Source organism: Oncorhynchus nerka, linkage group LG15 (assembly GCF_034236695.1).
Source record: "Oncorhynchus nerka isolate Pitt River linkage group LG15, Oner_Uvic_2.0, whole genome shotgun sequence".
NCBI classification, from domain to species: domain Eukaryota; kingdom Metazoa; phylum Chordata; class Actinopteri; order Salmoniformes; family Salmonidae; genus Oncorhynchus; species Oncorhynchus nerka.
The window spans coordinates 49175442-49196359 of record NC_088410.1 but is presented as its reverse complement, the minus strand read 5'-3'; positions in this window follow the sequence as shown (position 1 = coordinate 49196359).

Below are 20918 nucleotides of genomic sequence, written 5' to 3'. Positions count from 1 at the left end.
TTTTTCTTTATTTTGTAGAATAATAGGGAAGACATCAAAACTATGAAATAACACATATGGAATCATGTAGTTACCAAAAAAGTGTTAAACAAATCACTTTACATATTACATAAATAATTAAGACAATTTGTATATTCTGATTCATAGTTTATGCTCGGGTTCGTGCAGACAACCAAATAATTTTACAACGTTCAGATGAGACTGATATAAGGTAAAGAATAATTCATGATTGACTGCTATTGATATAAAAGATCTTCAGATCTTTAATCATTCAATCATATGTTTTTATTAAGCCCTTTCTACATCAGCCGATGTCACAAAGTGATATACAGAAACCCAGCCTAAAACCTCAAACAGCAAGCAATGCAGTTGTAGAAGCATGGTGGCTAGGAAAAAAGAGTGGATTTGGGAGAGAGCTGCTCTATATAAACTAATGCTTCCGTTGTGCCTCGGATTCCTAATGAGTTAGTTATTGCCTGATTAATTTAATCAAATAATTAAACGTTGGGTAATCGATTTGAAAATAGCATGTGATCTCATTTAATCATACTAGAGACACGACAATAGTTTGTTGCTAGAAAACCTGCCAATATAACAACCAAATTAAAATATATCAGTTGCTGAAAACAGCTGGTCAAACTAGAAAGGTGGGAGGATTTGAAAGCATAGAGCCACTTGCGTCATGACTGCAACAGTAGGGACCAAATAAATTAATGTTCTTTACATCACTTTAGGTCATCAGATGCTCCAAAAAACATGTATCTGCAAAAACAAATAAAACATTTCCTCGTTGGACCTGTGTTTACAATGTATTCAATTTAGGTTTGTGTGATTGTTGGTTTAGCTTTCTGTAACTTTGTAACAAATACAATCTGTACTTGTATATGCTTATTGCGGTGTGCAGATATCTTTTCCAACTGCCCCTTATCTGGTTTTAACTTCTTACGACTGAAATCCCGTTAATGTGATCGATTTGACAACAGCCAGTGAAAGTGCAGGGCGCCAAATTCAAACAACATAAATCTCATAATTAAAATTCCTCAAACATACAAGTATTATACACCATTTTAAATATAAACTTGTTGTTAATCCCACCACAGTATCCGATTTCAAAAAACCTTACGACGAAAGCATACCATGATGCGATTATGTTAGGTCAGTGCCTAGTCACAGAAAAACACAGCCAAAGAGAGTCACAAAAAGCAGAAATAGAGATAGTAATTAATTCTAACCTTTTGATGATCTTCAGCAGATGACACTCATAGGACTTCATGTTACACAATACATGTATGTTTTGTTTGATAAAGTTCATATTTATATCCAAAAATCTCAGTTTACATTGACGCGTTATGTTCAGTAATATTTTGCAGAGAGCCACATCAATTTACAGAAATACTCATCATAAATGTTGATGAAAATATAATTGTTATACATGGAATTAAAGATACACTTCTCCTTAATGCAACCGCTGTGTCAGATTTCAAAAACGCTGTACAGATACCATACAACAAGCCATACAGATACCTCCCATGTTGTGGCGTTAACAGAAGTCAGAAATAGCATTATAAATATTCACTTACCTTAGATGATCTTCATCGGAATGCACTCCCAGGAATCCCAGTTCCACAATAAATGTTTGTTTTGTTCGAAAAAGTCAATTTATGTCCAAATACCTCCTTTTTGTTTGCGCGTTTAGTTCACAAATCCAAATTCACGAGGCGCAGGCACTTAGTCCAGACGAAAAGTCAAAAAAGTTATTATTACAGTTCGTAGAAACATGTCAAACTATGTATATAATCAATCATTAGGACATAAATCTTGAATAATGTTTCAACCGGACAATTCCTTTGTCTTTAGAAATTAAAAGGAACGCAGCTCGCTCTCACGGCCGCACTAATGATTTTAGCTCATGGTATTCTGCCAGACCTCTAGTCAAACAGCTCTTATTCGCTCCCCCTTCACAGTGCAAGCCTGAAACAAGGTTCCAAAGACTGTTGACATCTAATGGAAGCCTTAGGAAGTGCAATTGGACCAAATTTACACTGTATCTTGGATAGGCAAAGACTTGAAAACCTACAAACCTCATATTTCCCACTTCCTGGTTGGATTTTGTCTCAGGTTTTTGCCTGTCATATGAGTCCTGTTATACTCACGGACATCAGTCAAACAGTTTTAGAAACGTCAGAGTGTTTTCTATCCACATCTACTAATAATATGCATATCTTAGCTTCTGGGCCTGAGTAGCAGTTAACTCTGTGCACCTTATTCATCCAAGCTACTCAATACTGCAACCCCAGCCATAAGAGGTTTAATGCCCATTCTAGAATGCCAATAAGCTAGAGATCTGTTTTTTTGCATGGTCTGTGTCTCAATCCATGAGACATCCCAAAAATCGGTCATCTCACAAAAATGTCTGTAGTATGCGAACGGTTTGGCCTAAAAACTAATATGGAAAGATGAGACTCTCACGAACATGATGGGGGTGTTCTCCGTTTTGTTCTACAACCCTCACAAGTGTCACAGGACTCGTTTGAAGGTAACCCATACAAATGAATGGAAGTAATGAAGGTAGTTTTATGCCCCCCAAAAAACAAGGGGTTAAATATAAAAATACATTTTTAAAAAATTGAAATATTTCCTGAGCTCTCTTATCTCCTAGATATAGGACAGACACTTCAGAATCTTATTCCTTATAATTGTTTTTTTACGGTCTTTTTTTGCCATTTATGAGTGTGTTATTCAATGCATTTCTATGGGCCATAGTAGTAAAGGCTCATTTTAATATTTTACAAATCATAAAACGATAATGCTATTTTCACTATTGATAGTTGTTACATCACATTGTTTAAAAGCCCTCTTGAAGAGGCAGGAGTAAATTAATGTTCCAACCCGCTGCCTGCCTGTTTTGAATGAGAATGATGTCAAGCTCCAGCCCTAGTTAGCCCTGAGGCCCTGCCTGTCACATATTTAGAGAGATAAGAGCATCCACGCTGATCTGATTCGTACAAAACCTATGGCAGTATTCCTGCCTACTCAGAACAACAAGAGATGTGTGCTGTCACTCAATGCCCTAGTGTAGCCAGTGTAGTCATGCTACTGCACAAATCCTCTATTAGGTGTAAACTCACCACATTTAAGTATTCTGGTGAGTTTTTTTTGTTCTCCTTTTATCTCTGAAATACTCTCTTCTTCACATGTCTTTGTTGTTATACCTGTACAAGTCCCTTAACTTTGAAGAAATGTATGCTTTATGTAGTCAAACAGGTATTTTTTTCAGTCATTTAGTTGTTATCCAAGCAGCATTTTAGAAGGGCTGAATTTTTTCATTTGTTAACTCTACACTCTTCCCCCCCCAGGCATTTTACCTTGTGATACCTATCATGTTGTGTAGGGTAAACAAGCGCTAAAAGGGATTGTATCTGTGGTGTGGTGCATTCAGTTGACAGTGCTGATTAAACAACAGGAAAGGATAACAATTCAAGGAGAAGCATCACTGAGAAGAAGAACAACTCCTTTCTTTCTCTGTGATGATTTAGAAAGAAGTTAAAACATTTTATATATATATATATATATTCACTACCAATTTTGGACAGATACAGCCACAAAAAAAGGAAACAAAAAAAAGGTTGAGGATCCAAAACTGTGTAAAGGAACCCATTGTTTTATTCTCCTGTTTTTTTTAAATGTTATTATGTATTGAGCTTTTCAAAGGCAATCCCAACCAGATGAGCATTCTTGCATGAGAAGCCTCACATGGATACAAAGCAATGTCTGATTTCAATGTGTTCTGCCTTTTTTGTTTGGGTGGGGTGGCATATTGAATGCATTTAGATTGATTTAACACAGATTTCTTTCCTTGTATATCTTGCTTAAAATAAGCTTACTTAAGTTTTATTGATGAGTTTAGGACTCATAGGTAAAGAAATGTAAATAAGAACAACTAGAAAAGGACATTTACTGAAGCAAATATGGTGTGCTTGCTAGTCTTGAAGTATTTTTGGATGTGAAATAGTAGTAGTAGTAGTTGTGGCAGTGATGGCAGTAGTAATAGTAATGGTACTAATAGGGTTTTCATAGGCTATGTGTTAGTTATAGTGACTTATTTTGGAGTAGTTTATAGGTGTGTTATTTTTGTGGTATAATAGGCTAGAGTGAGCACTATCATCACAAGCCATATAATGTGTTTTCAAGCTCTCAAAAGTTTTTCATTTGAACATTGTGAAAGTTTCGTGGCAGTGATTTCCGTTTAGAATGTTGAAGCCTGCATTCCGCCATTGAAAAGAATGAGGAAACAACAGGCTTTATAGTTTAGGAAGTAAGAATGGAAAAATCTGTGTTGAAGCCATCGAAGTTGAGTCGGTCTGCACATGTTAACGTCGGGGTGGTGTTTGTAGCTAAAACAGATCAAGGGCAGTGGTGAATCCCCACGTTTGCCTTTGAAGCCTATGGAGCTTTTATGCTATTTTAACAAGGTTAAAGTTTAAAAAGTACAAATAGCATCAACAAGTAATCTAAGTTGAGTCAGTCTGTAACATGTCAAAGTTGGTTTGGTGTTTGTAGCTTTAATGGTTCAAGAGCAGTGGCAAATCCAAATACTTACCATTCAAGCCTATGGAGCTTTTATGCACATTTAAAACAGTTATAGTTCAAAAAGTATAAATGGCATCAAAAAGCTGTATACACAAGCACACTATTCTAGACTGGACTGCACATTTTAAAGTTTGAATGTCTTTCCTCCAAAAAAATGTCCCATTCAAGTCTATGGCCCCTGAAATGCATTGGGATTCATGCAAATATGGTTGTAGTGTGAAAGTATAAGTAGTATATAAAAAAATATATATCAAGAAACAGGGCCAGTCTGCATGTTTTAAATTTGTTTTGGTGTTAGTAGCTTTAACAGTTCAAGAGCCGTGGAGAATTCAAATACTTCCTATTCAAGCCTAAGGCGCATTCATGCATTTTTAAAACAGTTATAGCTCACAAAGTATAAATGGTATCAAAGATGTATACAACCACACCATTCCAGAGCGGTCTGCACGTTTTAAAGTATGAAAGGTGTTTTTAGCTTAAACGGTTGAAGAATAGTTACGCGGCAAAGTTTTCCCTTTCAAGTCTATGGCTATTGAAATGCATTGAGATTTATGCAAATATGGTTGTAGTGTGAAAGCCATTAGTAGTATCAAAAACCTGTCATACAAGCACACCATTCCAAAGCAGTCTGCATGTTTTAAAGTTTGAACAGTGTTTCTGGCTTAAATGTTGAAGACTAGTGAAATGTGTTGATATTTATGCAAACATGGTTGAAGTATCAAGATTATCAGTAGTATCAAAAAATGTAATAAAAATTAGGCACACTGCTGACGTTCAGCCTGCACATTTTTTATTTGTTTTGGTGTCGATAGCTTTTACGGTTTTGACCCTACAGGTGGCAACGGAAGGCAAATAATAATAAATATGAATGATTTATAAAGATGTGTTTTGCTTTCAGGAAGCACATCTAACTGGAGATGCACCAGTACTAATGCATATGCAACACTATCAAAGGTGAGCGGATAAAGATCACAAGTGTTCCTGCCACAAACCTAATGACAGAGAGTACCTTTTACAGGTGTTGCCCCAAGGGAGAAAGAAAGTGGTTTATGCGAGTTGTAAAAATCAAATGTAATAAAATGACACTGGGCTCATTGTACATTAAATATCAGGGTTTTACACTTGAGTAAAACATTTTTTTTTTTCAAAATGTTAGTTTTACAACTGAAAACAGAAAGTACACATTTAATTTAAAAACAGCCATTTCAATGCTTTGTGTTACGAAAGACATCCCTCCACTACTATGTCGACCATTCATACCAGATAATAATTTAATTCCATTAGCAGCACTTAAAAGGAATAACTTGTCTGAACTCAATCTGTAGGGTAAATTGAAAATTGAAATTAAAGGCCATACAGCTCACTTTAGCTGCCAAATGGAGAAAGGATTAGATAATTGGACTCATTAACTTTACCATTTGAGGGATTTGTTGGTTGTTTGACTGCGTTCTCGCCAGTAGACTCTTGTACCATACCGGTTTTCTGGGAAGGGGCCAGTCCACAGGTTAATTACAGGGGATGCTGATCTTGATGACCCCACCACACCCAACATTTAGTATGGCATGCTGTCTGCACACTGTGAGTCCTGCTCAACTGTCTATGCATGACAATAGGCCAGGTTATGGAGCCAGTAATTAAAGCCAAGCAGGGTTCTTTAGCCTCCTCAGGTGTGTGTGGGGGGAGACGCCAGCCCCCCTTGCACTTCCGCCCCTGCCACCCCCATTGACCTTTATTTTTCAGTCACACTGAAACAAATGGAAACAGTTGAATTTCTGAATTTCCGCTCTGTCACAGTTCCTCCTGTTGATTTGTTGTCTGTTATTAAGTTAAAAGGGTAGCAAAGAACGTGTCGAATTTTGAACAAGAAATGTCAACATTTGAAATGAATCATATATATGGATTTATTATAATGTATAGAAAGAATGAAATGTGTTTGCAGGGTTGAAAGCCATATTTGTTGGTGAATTCATGAAGCCCTCTATGTCAGTTGTAGTGTTAGCCAGGTTTCACAATACACATAAGGAAAATATGGAAAACATTAGTGACATTTTACACAGATATGTTTTTATTCCAATGTGGTCACAGATCGTGATGAGCTCCATTGAACAGTTCCCTCTCCACAAACATAAAACAACGAAAATATTTTTTGCGAGAATAAAGTTGATATAGGCAAATAAGGACCTGTGACATTAATATGTTGAGGAAATGTAGGCTACAATGAGATTGACAATCCCATATTGTCTTATATATCTATTAACACTAGAGGGCCCTCTTTCTCTCTGATTTCTCTGACAACAGAAGCTGATATTTTGGCACTTATAACTGTAGAATTCTGATATGAATCACACACACACAAAAAAACGAAAAAGGAGTTCATGCTGTGCTTTGTATAGACTTACAGTACAGTTACTACAACATGAACATTGGCATAAGCTTATCTAGTTAAATAAAGGTTAAATAAATACATCTAAGGGTCACGTGGCTTATTGACCTAATAGTGTACCTGCAATTATAATTTTTTTACATTTACATTTTAGTAATTTAGAAGACACTCAAGAGCAACTTACAGTGACTTACTTTAGGGTTAAGTGCCTTGTTCCTAGGCACATCGACAGATTCTTCAACTAGTCAGCTCTGGGATTTAAACTAGAAACATTTTGGTTACTGGCCCAATACTCAGGGATCTCATATCTGTGGGAACAATATTTAACAATATTCTCCTCTTCTCAGTTCCCCCATTCTACATCAATCAAACCATGTTATTTTAAGTCATGAACATAAGCATCAAGTGCTTAATAGCTTATCTATATTTTGTCCACAGAAAGAGAACGTGAAGCATTGAAGCAATCCAAATGAGTGCTGATAAGAGAGGAGACAGTACACTCAGAGAGTTTTAGACACACGGCCCTCTGGGTAGTCCTAATTGATGAAGCGGAGGCTCCCTAATGAACGGGGCAGATCTTTGCCAAAGGCCCTGTTTAAAACAATTACCACGCCAAGGAAATTTAAGCACATTTGGATTAGCGAGGCTCACGATCCAGCAAGCCACTTTCAACGCTAATGACAAACTCTGCAAAGTCATCTATAATAAATGCCAAAAGCTTGTGCGGATCCGTCATTTCAAGCATCGGGTCATGAGGTTTGAGGTCTGTACTGTTGTTCTCTTTGTAAAAGTTATGAATGTTTGTTTTACTCCATGTGTAACTCTGTGTCGTTGTATCTGTCGAACTGCTTTGCTTTATCTTGGCCAGGTCGCAATTGTAAATGAGAACTTGTTCTCAACTTGCCTACCTGGTTAAATAAAGGTGAAATAAAATTAAAATTTAAAAAAGTTATGAAGTTAAAAGTAAAACAATATTAAGAGTAAAAATAAAGATAAAAGTAAAAAGGTTTTTTTCTTTCTCCCTTCTATGTTTTTCATTTGACGTTTCCTTATAACATATAGGCCAATCTGTCTTCTATTACCCGGAGAGAAAGATGAGTAGCATATTTGGTTGGTTCTGGCTGTATACTGGATAAAAATATAAAATAAATGCAACAATTTCAACAATTTTACTGAGTTACAGTTCAAATAAGGTAATCAGTCAATTTATATAAATACATGATGTCCTAATCTATGGATATCACATTACTAGGCAGGGGTGCAGCCATGGATGGGCCTGCGAGGGCATAGGCCCACCCACTGGGGAGCCAGGCCCAGCCAATCATGATCTGTTTCCCCATAAAAGGGCTTCTTTACTGACCGAAATACTCCTCAGTTTCATCAACTGTCCGGGTGGCTGGTCTCAGACGATCCTCCAGGTGAAGAAGTCGGATCTGGAGGTCCTGATTACATGTGGTGTGAGGTTGTGAGGCCGGGTGGACGTACTGCCAAATTCTCTAAAACGACATTGGCTTACAGTAGAGAAATAAACATTACATTTTCTGGCAGAAGCTCAGGTGGACATTCCTGCAATCAGAATGCCAATTGCACACTCCCTCAAAACTTGAGACATACGTATGTGGCATTGTGTTGTGTGACAAAACTGGACGTTTTAGAGTGGCCTTTTATTGCCCCCAGCACAAGTTGCACCTGAGTAATGATCATGCTTTATAATCAGCTTCTTGATATGCCATATCTGTCAGGAGGATGGATTATTTTGGCGAAGGAGAAATGCTCACTAACATGATGTTAAATAAATTTGTGCACAAAATTTGAGAGAAATACGTTTTTTGTGCATATAACATTTCTGGGATCTTTTATTTCAGCTCATGAAAAATGAGACCAACACTTCGCGTTTGCGTTTATATATTTGTTCAGTCTATACAGTGCATTCGGAAAGTATTCAGATCCCTTGACATTTTCCACATTTTATTATGTTACAGCCTTATTCTAAATTGGATTAAATAGTTTTTTACCTTCATCAAGGAAAGCAAAAACAGGTTTTTAGAAATGTTTGCAAATTTATTCTAAATAAAACACTGAAATATTACATTTACGTAAGTATTCAGACCCTTTACTCAGTACTTTGTTGAATCACCTTTGGCATCGATTACAGCCTAGAGTCTTTTTGGATATTTGGGGAGTTTCTCCTATTCTTCTCTGCAGATCCTCTCAAGCTCTGTCAGGTTGGATGGGGAGCGTCAATGAACATCTATTTTCAGGCCTCTCCAGAGATGTTCGATTGGGTTCAAGTCCGGGCTCTGGCTGGGCCACTCTAGGACATTCAGAGAGTTGTCCTGAAGCAACTCCTGCGAAAGAGTTTAATCTTAGTTTCATCAGTCAAGAGAATCTTGTTTCTCATGGTCTGAGAGTCTTTAGGTGCCTTTTGGCCAACTCCAAGAGGTCTGTCATGTGCCTTTTTCTGAGGAGTGGCATTCGTCTGGCCACTCTACCATAAAGACCTGATTGGTGGAGTGCTGCAGAGATGGTTGTCCTTCTGGAAGTTTCTCCCATCCCCACTATATGAACTCTGGAACTCTGTCAGAGTGACCAGCAGGTTTTTGGGCACAATCCTGATCAAGGCCCTTCTCCCCCGATTGCTCAGTTTGGCCGGGAGGCCAGCTCTAGGAAGAGTCTTGGTGGTTCCAAACATCTTCCATTTATGAAGGATGGAGGCCACTGTGTTCTTGGGGACCTTCAATGCTGCAGATTCTAAAAACGCTACATATTTTAAAAACCTGTTTTTGCTTGATCATTATGGGGTACATTGACAAAAATGTGTATAAATTTTAGAATAAGGCTGCAATGTAACAAAATGTGGAAAAAGTCAAGGGATCTGAATACTTTACGAATGCACTGTATTAGAATAAAAAAGCTTGTTTGCATGAACCTGTTATTTGGTATTTTGGTATTTTATTAGGATCTCCATTAGCTGTTGCAAAAGCAGCAGCTACTCTTCCTGGGGTCCACACAAAACATAAAACATAATACAGAATGACATAATACAGAACATCAATAAACAAGAACAGCTCAAGGACAGAACTACATACATTTTTTTTTAAAGTTACATGTAGCCTACATATCAATGCATACACACAAACTATCTGTTATGGGATATTGTCATTCTTTATTTCCCCTGATCTATTGAGAACTTCATTGCTGAAAGCTGTCAGTGGTGGGTTGCTACAGTCTCTACCGAGCATCCATAATCCATAATAGATGTGACATGTGATGTCTGTAATCATTTGACGCTCAGAGTGGCATCTGAAGATGTGGAGTTGGACAGAAGACAGTCGTCATGTAAATTATCTTCATGAGTATCTGTTTTTCCAGATTGGGTGGATTCTCGCAAGAGAGTCTGACATTTCCAAGTGCTCCTAGGAAGTCATCTTAATGCGCACAGACACAACAAATCTATGAGGTGAATAAATGATACATCAAAAGGGAATTCTAAATCTAGTCCTTGATATCATCATCCATTATAAAGTTCATACATTGGCCTAAGCCTCTTATGTGTTTCGAGAGCGATACTGCAAATTAGATTCGTTTTTGCTAAAACTAACTGTCTCAGATACCATGGTTGCAACCCAATCACATAAATAATATGTCACTAAATGATGTATTTCCATCTAATTAGAATGTAACTCTGAAGATTTGAGGTAGGTACAATGTACTGTGTCCATATTAGGACAGCCTCAATGATAAAACACTACTAAGGAGCCCTACTCTATAGGTTATTTTCCATACACTGAGATGGTCTGCTGTAGTCTGTGGAGCGTAGCAAAAATGCACCAGAGGATTCCTCCAGTGTGATCTCCCTCAGGCCCCCTGCCAGATTGGCCCTGGCAGGCTCTACACTTTACCTGTCTGTAATTCACAGTGACAGGGCCGCTGCTCGGGGCCAGGCGTGTAACCCTGTACACCATGTTAACAAACAAGCAGGCAAAGACCCCCTCACCCCAAAACCTCCTCTGCCTCCCTCCTCCTACTCTCTCCTCCCCCACTTTCTCCTTCATCCCTCCTTCCTCCTCAGGTTAGCTGTAAGGACCCGAGTTCCACCTTGTTTTGAAAAATGTATTTTCACAGCCTCCTAGCTTGACAATGACTTAGATACAGTACATATACCTCTGTAATTACAAAAACAAATGTTAAGAAAGGCTTTGATAGTAGAAGAGAGAAAGACACACAATTGACTGTAGTCTAACGTCTTTAGTTATATATATTTTTTTTTTTTTACCGTAGGCTTTAGTTGTGCTTTGTTCGTTTGCACAGACCATGTCATGTCCTCAATCAATGCGGGTATACACTCTTAGAAAAAAGGTGTTATCTGGAACCTAAAGGGGTTTCTTGGCTGTCCCCATATGGGAACCCTTTGAAGAACCCTATTTGGTTCCAGGTAGAACACTTTGTTTCCAGGTTTAACCCCTTTGGGTTCCATGTAGGACCCTTTCCACAGAGGGAACTCTTATTTCTATGAGTGTATTACTTTATACATCTCACACAATAGGACTGTCTATCCTACAGTATATGATCAGTATCTAATTATTGCATGTAAGTATCCCACCCATGTGGTTTTTGAGTTGCAAAAAAATGCCATAACCAATGTTTATCTAATGCGTGTGAAGAATGCGTGTCCTCTGGGCAGTCTACCTATACCTGTCGAGAGGCATGGCAGTGTTTTGTTCTTCCGCTACCTGTGTGTTCTGTGCACTGCGGTTGAACCTATGACTACGCACGCTCAGGGCTAATCTCACATACTTCATTGCATGAGAAGCAGCTCTAGCCCTGATTTAGAAATGTCAGGGTGCCTCACAGCTCTACACTGTCCTCGTGTCCTCACCCTGCTTTTGTGCCCTCAACGGTATAGCCTCATTTTTCAGGAGACATCACAATGCAACAACAAACTACATGCAGACATGCTTTTTGGATAGCATTTATCAAGCTCTTCTGAATTACCTCAGGCTGCAAAGGGGTATTTTAATGCCACATATGAATATGCAAATCTCATCCCAATATCATAACATTCTTATAAGCTACTGGACTGATCCAAAAACAGCTGTGACAGTTAACAATGTGTTGTTTATTTCTGTTAGAACATGAGTTACACTCTGGCTGTATCCCCTCCGTTATATTGGCAAATGACCAGCTGCCTGGTGTATTTACGGATATATTCAATGTCTCCCTATCCCAGTCTGCTGTCCCCACATGCTTCAAGATGGCCACCATTGTTCCTGTGCCCAAGAAGGCAAAGGTAACTGAACTGAATGACTATCGCCCCGTAGCACTCACTTATTTCATCATGAAGTGCTTTGTGAGAGTAGTCAAGGATCATATCCCCTCCACCTTACCTGTCACCCTATACCCACTGCAAATTGCATAAGTCCACAGACGATGCAATCACACTGCACACTGCCCTATCCCATCTGGAGAGGAGGAATACCTATGTAAGAATAGTGTGCATTGACTACAGCTCAGCATTCAACACCATAGTACCCTCCAAGCTCATCATTAAGCTCGAGGCCCTGGGTCTCAAACCCGCCCTGTGCAATTGGGTCCTGGACTTCCTGACGGGCCGCCCCCAGGTGGTGAATGTAGGGAAACAACATCTCCACTTCACTGATCCTCAACACTGGGGCCCCACAAGGGTGCGTGCTCAGCCCCCTCCTGTACTCCCTGTTCACCCATGACTGCGTAGCCATGCATGCCTCCAATTCAATCATCAAGTTTTCAGATGACACAACAGTAGTAGGGTTGATCACCAACAACGACGAGGCAGCCTACAGGGAGGAGGTGAGGGCACTCAGATTGTGGTGTCAGAAAAACAACCTCTCACTCAATGTCAACAAAACAAAGGAGATGATCGTGGACTTCAGGAAACAGCAGAGAGAGCACCCCTCTATCCACATCAACGGGACAGCAGTAGAGAAGGTGGAAAGTTCCTGAATGTACACATCACGAACAAACTGAAATGGTCCACCCACACAGACAGTGTGGTGAAGAAGACGCCACAGCGCCTCATCAACCTCAGGAGGCTGAAGAAATGTGGCTTTGTCACCTAAAACACTCACAAACTTTTACAGATGCACAATCGTGAGCATCCTGTTGGGCTGTATCACAGCCTGGTACGGCAACTGTACCGCCCACAACTGCAGGGCTCTCCAGAGGGTGGTACGTTCTGCACAACACATCACCAGGGGCAAACTACCTGCCCTCCAGGACACCGACACCACCCGATGTCACAGGAAGGCTATAAGATCATCAAAGACAACAATCACCAGCCTGTTCTCCCCACTACCATCCAGAAGGCGAGGTCAGTACATGTGCATCAAAGCTGGGACCGAGAATAGCTTCTATATCAAGGCCATCAGACTGTTAAACAGCCATCACTAACACAGAGAGGCTGCTGCCTACATACAGACATGAAATTATTGGTCACTCTAACAAATGGATCACTAGTCACTTTATTATTAATTCCATTTTAATGATGTTTACATATTTTGCATTACTCATCCCATATGTACGGTTGAAGTCGGAAGTTTACATACACCTTAATATACCCAAGTACATTTAAACTCAGTTTTTCACAATTCCTGACATTTAATCCTAGTAAAAATTCCCTGTCTTAGGTCAGTTAGGGTCACCACTTTATTTTAAGAATGAGAAATATCAGAATAATAGTAGAGAGAATAATTTATTTCAGCTTTTATTTATTTTGTCACATTCCCAGTGGGTCAGAAGTTTACATACACTCAATTAGTATTTGGTAGCATTGCCTTGTTTAACTTGTTTAACTTGGGTCAAACGTTCCGGGTAGCATTCCACAAGCTTCCCACAATAAGTGTAGTGAATTTTGGCCCACTCCTCCTGACAGAGCTGGTGTAACTGAGTCAGGTTTGTAGGCCTCCTTGCTCGCACACACTTTTTCAGTTCAGCCCACAAATGTTCTATAGGATTGAGGTCAGGACTTTGTAATGGCCACTCCAATACCTTGACTTTGTTGTCCTTAAGCCATTTGCCACAACTTTGGAAGTATGCTTGGGGTCATTGTCCATTTGGAAGACCCACTTACGACCAAGCTTTAACTGATGTCTTGAGATGTTGCTTCAATATATCTACATAATTTTCCTGCCTCATGATGCCAATCTATTTTGTGAAGTGCACCAGTCCCTCCTGCAGCAAAGCACCCAAAGGTATGACGGCTGCATGGTCCTATGGTGTTTAAACTTGCATACTATTGTTTGTACAGATGAACGTGGTACTTTCAGGCATTTGGAAATTGCTCCCAAGTATGAACCAGACTTGTGGAGATCTTGGCAAGACGGTTAGGACATCCACTTTGATGTAATAATGACGAGTCTGGGCAGTTCAACCAAATGACACAATAGTTGTCATTGTCTGTGATGTCTGACATTAGATTATTCATTTGATGAATTATGAACAGAGATATTTTGCAATTTTTTGATTGGCTTTGAAGAGGACATGATTTGACGAGTCATGCAGAACTATCCACACTCATCGAGCGTACGAGAAAAGGTGGGGGGTGAAAGAAATAGACATTACAAATTCATGGCTTTCACTAGCACAGTACAATTCTATGCATTTTTGAGACATTGTATTGTAGCATTGTGAAGTTGTAAATGTTAATCCTTTGTTTTGTATGACATCAGTATGCCTGTGGTGGCATACGCTCAACCGTGGTGGTTTGTCATGTTACACAGGTCAATAGAAAACAAGATGGGTAGGGCTCATGCCTTTTATGAGTATCATCCTTATGATCTAAGCATTAGGGCTGAATCCTAACTTAAGATACACATAATGCAGACACAACACAAGCTGTCATGCCAATCTCTATTTACATTAACATGATTTATATGGAAGTCGGAGTTACATGCGCAGATCTCAAGTCAAAGTTACACGTTTCCAAGTTAAGATTCAGCCGCAAGACTTTGGCCCTGTTACAGAACTTGTAAGCTAATGTAGAGAGAGAGAGAGAAAGACCGAGAGAGAGAGAGAGGGGGGAGAGAGAATGAGAGATAGAAAAAGAGAGACAGTAAAACAGAGAGAGAGAGGGAGAAGAGAGAGTGACGAGGTCCACTTTTCTCCTCCACCGTTCACAAGCTACAAGCTGTAAGCTCCGCTCTTACATGTGCATGGAAGCAATTATGAGAGAACAAAGCTGAAAAATGTATGTCAAAACACGAGTTTGGTAAATGACCTCATAAACACCAGCCTACCCCCCCACCTCGAAACCACTACACCCCCCTTCCCCCTCTTTCCCCTCTCTCTCTCACTCCCTCTCCCTCTGCCCCCCCCCTCCCCCTCTCTCTATCCTTCAGTCCTGCTTGGCTGCCTGTTCATCTGGTATTCATATGGGCTTCATTCCTCCCCCCTACTGCAATCCAGCCTAAAACTATTTCCTTTTTCAATTTCCAGGGGAAGTTGTTAAATGGTTCCTGAACCAAACAAGCTTTTTTTTCTCTCTCTCTCTGTGCTCACTCTCTCCCTATCACTCTCTCTGTCTCTCTCTCTCTCTTTACCCCCCCCAATGTCTTACAGCACTTATTTTGTTCTATTTTAGCATCCCATAGACTGTTTGTGTGTGAATGACATACCTCATCTGTTAGAAAATGTGAACTCTTCCCTGTCAATGTGATTCCTGATAACAACATGCTCCTCATCTGCTACAGATGGACTTTTAAGGTCACTGAAAACAACCTTATGTACTGTATAAAAACACCAAATCCTAACCTGAAATCTACACTCTTATCTCAAATTTGAGTGCCTTTGACATCCATGCATGATGCGTGATTAATGCAAGTCAGAGTTACAACATCTTCAGTTGGTCTGGCTCAAAGTGAGTGTAGAATAAAAATAGTTACTTCTTTACATTATTTTTCAAATGCTAATTGACATCATAGTAACACTGTTAAACCTGTTCCTTTGTGCCCATCTCATATGAAATAGATAACGTAGAGTATACAAGGCCTATATTATTGTGGGGGCGATTACCAAAATGTTTCCAGAAAAAAGATTCTGTTCATTTGATACAATTTTACTTTAGAAAACCCTAAATTATTTGAATAGAACACAAAATATGTTGCTGTAGTTAGTCCATAAATCATAAAAAAATGTATACAATTTGAGGTTTACGTGAAACTATAACATGTTTTACTTAAAAACACATTGTCTGTAGACCATGTTTCTCATTACGTAACACTCTTTCAAGTTGCTGTAAAAACTCCAATCATTTTGTTTTATAAAGTGTTATTCACCCACGATGCATCGTCTAGAGAAAGAGTCCTTAGATGAACACTGGGTGTTCAGTGGGTGTGCTGTGCTGGTGACTTTAATGATTTACTAGGACCACTGCTTAAACCTAATTGTCTAGATTTTTTGTAAAACAGCTGTTATTTGATTAAACCTCCTGTTGTGTTCGTTTCATGTTAATTAATTCTGTGTTCCCAGTCCAAAATGACCCTCCCATTATAGCTGATTATAAATCCATGATAATACATATACTGCATTATCACCTAATGTTGTGTTAGATCTTTTTATCAACTTAAGTTCCTGTGAACATTACAGTTTTGAACTTCTATTTTACCTGAGCTCATATAACTCGTTTTTGAGTTTTAAAAAAGCATAATGTATGGATTATTTTGACTATAACAAATACTCAGATGAAACATATTGTGCTATTTATCACAGGCTACTTGTCAAAGTAGTGTGTCAAAGTTTAACAAAGACATTTGTTTTGAAACCATTTTTTTAAATTACATAGTGGCTGGATTTTATGTCATCAACCTGGGATATGGCGTATCACGTTGGCCCTGGGGTTATCCTGATAACATTTGCAGCCGACAGCCGACCTCTCCTCTCAGGTGGGGATGAAGACCAGGACAAATTCCCATTCTTTGACCGGAATGTTAACAACAACCTCAGTAGGGCCATCTTCACTGTCAGTTTCCTGGCCTCTGTCCTCCTCACCAGTGTCATGATCAAAGATATGATCAAGAGCCTCACATACAGTATATCGTTTGGTCATTGTGCTGCCACAGAATGAAATGTGAGCAAGGCCTCAAAAAAGCTTTATATACCAGAGCTGCGAGAAAAGTTTGATATATTATTGAAACAATGTTGCGATTGTTTGTGAGAATGCCAACAGGTGTGGTTCCAGTGGGGGAAAGGTTCCTGTGGGTGTTACCATGGAAGCCAAGAAGGGGAGTGAGGTGTGTGTGTGTGTGTGTGTGCGTGTGTGTGTGCACATGCATTTGGGGGTCTGGGAGAGGAAGTGTGTCCATCTGATGAATGGGAATGTGCCTCCACTACATTTATACACTAATTGTAGTCTCACCCATTCATTTCTAATAACTGGTCATTTTTGACCGGGAGCACCACAGGTGTACAACAGTTAAATAAATCACCCAAAATGTAATGAAAATGATCTAAATGTATTTTGTGTGTTCAGATGCCCTGTGTGGACAAAGTCATGGAACCTTATGACAATCAGATTAAATGAACTACATTTTTCAGAGAGAAAACTTGTAAATCGGTCCAGCTCGACCAGAACACAGCAGGGGGCTTAAATAGGTGTATAAACCCCATTTAATTTACTTCTGGGGTTGGTGTTTTAGCAAAGAGCAACCCAGCCACTTAAAGGAGGATCTCCTCCATTTTGAAATGTGTATTTAGCAGTTACCTATACTGTTGTTTGATATCCCAAGACAGTTTTTGGTCCTTATCCCACATACTTAGATGCTTTATAGGCATATAATGGTATGTCATTTGCCCATAGGATGCCATTCAATTTAGAAATAGATCTAAAATAACTTAGAACCACACTTATCCACATCCTAATACACCAACATTACCTGTAAAGTCAATGGAGAAATTGTTTTTTTTTGTAATACACCTTTTTATGTTAAAGTCCACTTTTGACTACAAGACCATGGTGCTTGCCTACGGAGCTGTGAGGGGAACGGCACCTCAGTACCTCCAGGCTCTGATCAGGCCCTACACCCAAACAAGGGCACTGCGTTCATCCACCTCTGGCCTGCTCGCCTCCCTACCACTGAGGAAGTACAGTTCCCGCTCAGCCCAGTCAAAACTGTTCGCTGCTCTGGCCCCCCAATGGTGGAACAAACTCCCTCAAGACGCCAGGACAGCGGAGTCAATCACCACCTTCCGGAGACACCTGAAACCCCACCTCTTTAAGGAATACCTAGGATAGGATAAAGTAATCCTTCTCACCCCCCTTAAAAGATTTAGATGCACTATTGTAAAGTGGCTGTTCCACTGGATGTCATAAGGTGAAAGCACCAATTTGTAAGTCGCTCTGGATAAGAGCGTCTGCTAAATGACTTAAATGTAATGTAAATGAAGTACTTTCAATAAATGTGTTGTTAGAGCATGTGTCGATACTGAAAGGATGGAAAGAAAGATGGAATCATGTAGTAACCAAAAAAATACCAGTCAAAACTTTGGACACACCTACTCGTTCAAAGGTATTTCCTTATTTTTACTATTTATACATTGTAAAATAATAGGGAAGGCATCGAAACTATGAAATAACACACATGGAATAATGTAGTAACCAAAAAATGTTAAACAAATCAAAAAACATTTTTTATTTTAGATTCTTCAAAGTAGCCGCCCTTTGCCTTGATGACAGCTTTGCACACTCTTGGTATTCTCTCAAACATGAGGTAGTCATCTGGAATGCTTTTCCAACAGTCTTGAAAGAGTTCCCACATATGCTGAGCACTTGTTGGCTGCTTTTCCTTCACTCTGCGGTCCCACTCATCCAAAATCATCTCAATTGGGTTGAGGTCAGGTGATTGTGGAGGCCAGGTCATCTGATGCAGCACTCCATCACTCTCCTCATTGGTCAAATAGCCCTTACAACACCTGGAGGTGTGTTTTGGGTCATTGTCCTGTTGAAAAACAAATTATTGTCCCACTAAGCGCAAATCAGATGGGATGGCGTATCGCTGCAGAATGCTGTGGTGGCCATGCTGGTTAAGTGTGCCTTGAATTCTAAATAAATCACCAACAATGTCACCAGCAAAGCATCCCCACAACATCACACCTCCTCCTCCATGCATCACGGTGGGAACTACACATGCAGAGAGCATCCGTTCACTTACTCTGTGTCTCACAAAGACACGGCGGTTGGAACCAAAAATCTCAAATTGGTCTCTACAGACCAAAGGACAGATTTCCACCGGTCTAATATCCATTGCTTGTGTTTCTTTGCCAAGCAAGTCTCATATTATTATTGGTGTCCTTAAGTAGTGGTTTCTTTGCAGCAATTCGACAATGAAGGCCTGATTCACACAGTCTCCTCTGAACAGTTGATTTTGAAATGTGTCTGTTATTTAAATTCTGTGAAGCATTTATTTGGGCTGCAATCTAAGGAGCACTTAATGCCGATTTCTGAGGCTGGTAACTCTAATGAACTTATCCTCTGCAGCAGCGGTAACTCTGGGTTTTCCTTCAGGCCCACCAGGAAGTCCAGGATCCAGTTGCAGAGAGAGATGTTTAATCCCAGGGTCATCATCTTAGTGATGAGCTTTGTGGGCACTGTGATTTTGAACCCACGGCTGTAGTCAATGAACAGCATTCTCACATAGGTGTTCCTTTTGTCCAGGTGGGAAAGGGCAGTGTGGAGTGCGATTTGAGATTGCATCATCGCGGTATGCGAATTGGAGTGGGTCTAGGGTTGAAGCAACTAATACAGACCGTAGCCTACAATTAGAAAAATAGAACTCAATTGATTGAACATGAAATTGATTTCAATATGATTCAAATATATTTTAATTTGAAGCATCTTTTTCCCGTTGCTTGTTTATAACAATTGCAAAGACATTGGCAACTTTATATTGTAGTCAACTTTGTTCTGAAGTTATCTGCGGACACAGAGAGACAGATAAACATTTTGAATCTATGTTTAGAGGAGATTTTCTCAAAAAATCTATATAAAGTGACGCAGAAGGGCAAAAAGGCATCTAACGACCCAATAAGCTGTTCTACGAGTCGTCTGAGGCAGTCGGTAATAACGAGTGTTTTCAAGTGCAACTTTATCAATGATGGTTTTGGGAAACAGCTCTGAGAAGCGTCTACGAAGGTTCTAACGATGAACCTAGCTTTAGGATGCTTTTGGGAGACCAGGCCCTGGAAAATAAATTATGTGAAACAAAACAAAATATATATATATCATTTGAAGCGCAAATTACAATTTCGAAGATACCTTTTGCATATGGAAATGTTGAATAATTTTGTATGATCACCAGTGTAAAAACCATGGAAATGTCAAAAAAAAAATTTTTATCTGAGCACCACAATGCCTAATCCACCCATACTCTAGTAAGGTTTTCCAGCACACAGCTTTGACCTACTACAGTAGCTATTTTGGTCTATTGTGCTTCGAAGAATGTGTATGCAGGTTATTTAGGATTCAAACCTTCTCAAACAGCCTAATCCATACCCTTCCGAGGAATAATTCACTTTATAGTGTCTTCCTATTAACCATTTGACACTCAGATGTGATCATTCTGGAGTGATCCTTGCAGCATAATGGCTTCCAGTTGAAGCTCGCATCCGCTACAAGACCATGGTGCTTGCCTACGGAGCTGTGAGGGGAACGGCACCTCAGTACCTCCAGGCTCTGATCAGGCCCTACACCCAATCAAGGGCACTGCGTTCATCCACCTCTGGCCTGCTCGCCTCCCTACCACTGAGGAAGTACAGTTCCCGCGCAGCCCAGTCAAAACTGTTCGCTGCTCTGGCCCCCCAATGGTGGAATAAACTCCCTCACGACGCCAGGACAGCGGAGTCAATCACCACCTTCCGGAGACACCTGAAACCCCACCTCTTTCAGGAATACCTAGGATAGGATAAAGTAATCCTT